This window comes from Hydra vulgaris, chromosome 08 (assembly GCF_038396675.1).
Source record: "Hydra vulgaris chromosome 08, alternate assembly HydraT2T_AEP".
Classification (NCBI taxonomy): Eukaryota; Metazoa; Cnidaria; class Hydrozoa; order Anthoathecata; family Hydridae; genus Hydra; species Hydra vulgaris.
In genome coordinates this window covers 50,967,501-50,973,636 of record NC_088927.1, presented here as the reverse complement: position 1 = coordinate 50,973,636, position 6,136 = coordinate 50,967,501, and the positions used below count along the sequence as shown (strand labels likewise).

The 6,136-nt window shown below is 25.2% G+C and overlaps 1 protein-coding gene across 1 annotated transcript in view; it reads left to right on the top strand.

The window, feature by feature from the left end:
• Positions 1-5,551: 5,551 nt before the first annotated feature.
• The window catches only part of LOC136084360 (uncharacterized), a 40,687-nt gene continuing 40,102 nt past the window's right edge, over positions 5,552-6,136 (top strand). Inside the window, exon 1 of the mRNA XM_065804387.1 lies at positions 5,552-5,659. The gene's annotated coding sequence lies outside the window, so the exon portion shown is untranslated. The remainder of the gene's footprint in view (positions 5,660-6,136) is intronic.

Here is a 6,136-nt window from a genome sequence, read left to right as displayed (position 1 = left end):
TAATAAGACTATTAACAGTGATATATTGCTTTTATTGATGTTATTATTCTAGTAGCTATCCAAATAGTGTTTTTTTAATTTATTGAGAAAATTATATCGAGAAATTGAGTTTTCAGTTTTAAAAGAATGAGGGAGATTGTTCCAAGCATTGGTGCACTGATGTTTAATTGATTCGCTGCCAAATTTTATTGTCCTAGTATGTTCTACAAAGATATTGTTGCATGAAGAGGATCCTAGGAAGAGAGAATGTTTGTTACATATTTGAAGGAAAAAGTTCTTGAAGGAAATTGGAAGTTTATCATGAAGATAATCCCATACAAATAAACAATTTAAATAAGTAATATTGTCGTTAAGCCTTAGAATTTTAGACAAATTATACAGTAGAGAAACATAGTCAAATAGGAAACTTTGAAAGTGAATAATTTTAAGGGCTTTGTTTTGAAGTGAAACTAGCTGGTTTAATGGATCTTTTTTTTTACCCCAAATCTGACATGCATACCTAAGGTGCTCATAAGTGTTCCAAATTTACGAAATGTCTGATCTTGGCTAACATTCCAACTGATCGGCCACCACTTTAAATTAGAGAAGCAAATCTCAAATTATAATAACTGGTAATTTAGTTAATAAATTTATATTATATTTAACTGAAAAATTAAGAGTATTTCTTGAAGAATAAATAACAAGATAGAAAAGTTTTTGAATTTTTTGAATTTAAGAATATTATTTATAACCAACTACAAAAATACTAATTATAGATGCAGCGTATTTTTTATCCCACCACTCTCCTCATACTTTACTTTATAAAGGATCAACACTCTATATTAAAAAAAAGTGGCAGAATGAGGGATGGAGGGGGGATTGGAGTTGTTGATGGCGAGCTTTTGCCCTAAATTTAAGCTGACACCTAAAGTGCTTTATGAGATATGGGCCCTCTGTTTAACCTACAATAAGCTAAAAAAGCATTGTTAGATGTCTAAATTTATTAAAAAAGAAAAAAGTAAGGCATGATAAAAGAAGTAAAAATATCAAAGATTAACACTGCAAATCAATTCACCTGTTGTTGTTGCTTTTTCTAGAGCATTGTTAAAAATTGTCAAAATCTGTAAGAAAAGACATTTATTTTAAAGACAATTACCTATTACACAAAATTAAAAATAAAAACAGCTATAGGCGCAAACAAATTTTGCAATATGATCAGAAAATAAAATTATTCTTGCCTGGATTGCCACAAACTAATTTCTTTTTAAACTATAAGCTAATGATCAACATAGCAAACTTTAATCAATTAAAATTTACTATGTTAAAACCATATTTTAACAGTAGACAAAGTGAAAATATGATAGTTGGCAGAGCACCAAAATATAACTAAAGAAATAAAATAGCAACTAAATTTGCAATGCGATGCGTATTATACCTAGCTCTCGCAAACCCTGATATCTTTCATTTTGATTACTATTTCTTTCAGCAAGCATAGGTTTATCTCTTTCATTTCGACAATGGTTTATCTCAGCTCACCTAACCTGGTTTCTTTCATTTTGAGAAAGCCTTTTAATTTCACTTCTTAAATTATCAGACATAATTAAGCATCAAAGGAGTGTGTAAAAACAATATTTAAAATAATAAAAGTTATACTTTTATTTTTTATTGAAATTTGGGTTTTCTTATACTTATTCAAAATACAGTGTAAGCAAATAAAACAGAGCATAATATAATAATCTAATTCTATTCAACATCTAGTATTAGTTATATGTAAATTAGACGTATTAAAATAATTTAGCAATGTAAAGATATTATACTTCTATCAAGAACTTACGCTAAAATTGTAAAAAAATTGATATAATCTTTTTAACTGAATAATGTTATATTTAAAGTAGTTATTATTAATTATTGACAAAATATTATAAGCATTTAAATAAAAAAATAAAAAATAGTTAAAAATACTATAAATTTTTTACAGACAAAAACTCCTAAATAAAGCAAATTGAAAAAGTTATAATGCCTCTCTGCTCAGCAAGTACTGCCAGCATTGAACGGTGAAATGTAATCATCCATCCTAAAATCCCTTTCATTTCTTTAAAATGTATTTAGTGCTAAAATTGCAATAAATAAGTAAATATAAAACTAATAATATAAAACCTCTATAAACAATCTTATATTTGCTTTAAGTGAAGAAACTTGGAAATATTGAAACTTCTTGAACTATTTTAATTTTTTTTATATATATATATTTTTTTTCTCTTCATTTTTTGAGGTATAAAAATATAAATACAACCAATATTTCCAATATACAGATGGTCGGGGCAAGAAGAAGACACAATTTGTCTTATTGCCAAGCCCTGAGAATGATTCCGTAAAAAAATAAATAATTTCGTATAGAGTAAATAGATGTTACCAATATATATAAAATAAGACTTTAATTTTAAAAAGATAAAACAAAAACAAAAAGTTACAGGGTCATAAAGAATTTTTTTTTTTTTTAAAAGACAAAAAATTTTTAAATTTCTTTTAAAGTAATATTATAATCAATAAAAAATAAAATAACAAATTCTTAGAAATGAATATTAAATAAATAAGTATATAAAGATAAATTTGCACAAAGTAAAACTTGCAATAAGATAAAAAAATAAAAAAAAAGGTTTATAAGAATTTTTTTTTTTTTCCGAATTAATTAAGATTAAATACTAAAATTATTAATAAAACACAGAATTGAGAAGTTGAACCTTTCCAATTAAAATATATATATATATATATTTATATATATTTAAGCATGCTTCAACCAAATCCATAAAAGGGTTGACAAAGATAAACTTTAAACTAAATCGAAAAAACTTACCTGTGTCACCCGAAAAAGTCAAGCACTCCATCACTAACTAGGAGCATTTACTTCAATTTTACTTTAAATTCGTCAAGAGTTTTAAGAGTTTTAAGTTTATTAGATAGGATTTTATTCCACACTTTTGGTCCTCTAATGGATAAACTCAGTTGTGGCATAAAAACTTTTGGGCTGAATATAGGTATTGTTTGAGTATCTAGTTAAGTATCTATGTTTATTTATTTGAATAACGAATTAAAAATGTTTAGTGTTGTTTTTTTATTAACTTTATACATGAAAATAAAAAGATGAAAAATTTTTATTTGGTAGACATTGAGTATATTCAGCTTTACAAATAGTTCTTTGGAGTGAGTAAAACAGCCTACGTTAGCTATTATTCTCATTGCATGTTTTTGTTTATTAAAAAGTTTTTTAATTTTGTTTTGATTTGTGCTTCACCAAGCAATGTTTATGTAATTCAGATAACTATGAGCAAAGGCAAAATATAACAATTTTAAACTAGTTTAATTTGAAAACGGCCTTGCTTTATAAAGTAGGCTAATATTTCTTGAGATTTTACTTTCAAGATAATGTATATGATTTGTCCAAGAAACGTTTTCATCAAGGAGTACTCCTAAAAATTTTAATAAATTTTAAATCTCTTTTTATAAATTGACTGCCAATATAAAGTTTTGGAAGTTTAAAGGGATTTTATTGTGTTCATGAAAACGATGAAAAAAAGAATACTTTGTTTTATCTGAATTAATTGATAATTTATTTGCATTAAGCCATTCTGTGAGTTTTATGAGTTCCATGTTAACTGAATTAAACAACATTTTAATATCGTGACAAGCGTGAAACAAATTTGTATCATCCGCAAACAAAATAGTGTCTAGTAACTTACAAGATTTGCTTAAATCGTTAATATAAATTAAAAATAAAAGTGGTCCTAAAATTAACCCTTGTGGAACACCACATTTTATATTTAACATTCTAAAGAAAAAAGGTCAATAAACTATATATCTTTTTAACATTTTTTTTTTGACACATTCTTTCAAGAATATTTTTTCAACACATTTTATGATTACACTAACTACAAACAAATTTAGTTTATGTGTTTTATCATGCCAGTACACAACTTTACTGGCATGGACATCATTCATGATCTCAAGGAAGCCATGTCACATTATAGAAAAGTAAATTACTTGGCTAGCAAGGTCAACACTCTTGCTGTAAACTGACCCAAGCCACAACCATATTAAACCTTGCAAACAACATAATAACCCTTTACAAACTATTAACACATAACATTATAACACATTACATATATAACACTTCATATATAAAAAATATTTACTCACGTACAAAACATAAACCATATATGTATATATATATATATATATATATATATATATATATATATATATATATATATATATATATATATATATATATTTATATATTTATATATATATATATATATATTTATATATTTATATATATATATATATATATATATATATATATATATATATATATATATATATATATATATATATATATATATATATATATATATATATATATATATATATATATATATATATATATATATATATATATATATATATATATATATATATATATATATATATATATATATATTGATGTTGTTTTATTGTACCAAGTTATGATACAAAGTCTCTTGTTTGTTTGAAGGTGATCAATATTAAGTAAATTGTTTACAAAATAGATCAGTATTAATATATAAAGAGTTTGATTATTAAAAAAAATACAACTTTGTGATGGAACTTAAAGTTTCATGCCCTTCGGCAATCATCAGCTATATTTTATTTTTTAAATTAAGAAAAAACCGTTAAAAAATACAAAATACTGAAATTGACAGAAAAAACATAACAAAGTAATGAAATGAGTTCCGACGTCAAAACAAACAAACAAACAATATTTAATTAATTAGAAAATTGATCAATCACCCATGTCGAATAGGGCGAGAAGAAATTTATTTTAATGCCTGCACTTGGATAGCAATTCACTTTTTTGTTTAGCAGATTTTTTTTTTGGAAAATAGAATTTCATATTTTTTGTTTATGCATAGTTTGCAGGACTTCATGGTTGGGTTGTAAGCATTGAATTGCCTAATTAGTTTCCATTTATCAACTGGGTTTAAGTTGGCATCTTTTAATCTCCAAAATTCTTTTGATAATTTGGTGTCGCTTTTGTATTTTAGATTCTTAAATGATTTTATATGGTTGGCATATCTAATTTTGAATGGTGTTTCACTTATACCGGTGTAGGATTTGTTGACAGGAGTGTTAGTAGGATTATTGGAACTTATATTGGCTTGGTATATAGTATTTTTTGTTAAACATTGGTTTGATAAAGGGCAGGTATTTCTATTAAGGCAAATGCAGTTGGTTTTAGGTGGAATTTTTTTGTTGTTCATAATTTGTTGATTGTGTGCATTTCAAAAAGACTTCATATTCGGCACACAGCTATAGCTTATTTTTATCGTGTTTCTGTTAAAATTTAACTATTACATTTTCATATTGAATGTAATATAATTTTCTTACATTAAACTTAAGTAAGTTAGAGGAGAGTGGCACACCATGATACTTGGGAACCATGAATTGTTGTAAATGTGGAGAACTTAAGAGTTGTGACAATTACTGGTATCCTAAACTCAGCAAAAGTTTCTTAAATCTTTAAATTTCTTTTTAGTTTAGAGATTTGATCTGTCTGGTTCAATTTGAACATAACAATTTTTATCTTGGCATTTCTTTCAAGAAGTGTTTTAAAGCACCAACTAAAAATGTTTATTGCATCAAGGTATTTTTCAAGTTGTTTAATTTTTATTCTGAAATATACCTAAACTATTCCAATAAGGTACTACATGATGGCATAGAAAATTATATCTAGCTGAATTCCTATATTCTCTATGGATTTTAATCTTTGCACTGCGTAGACCACCAACTGGGTCATTTACTGTTAATGGACTGAGAGTATGGTTTTGCCACTTAACTATATTAAAGTTCTTGGAAGTTTTAAAATATTGTATCAGGTTCCGTAACTAAGGCAGTAACTTAGTAGCCTGAAGCTAATAAACTTAATAATAAACTTTCAAAACAACTTCTGCAAGTTTATTTTTGTGAAACCACTTTGCGTTTTTATTTGTATATTCACTGTCAACAAATCTTTATTATGTAATTACGAAGTTACGATATTATGGAACAAAAAAAAACTGCAATTAAAAAAAAATGAATCTGATATATTAAAATATATATTTATTTTTAAAAAACATCAATT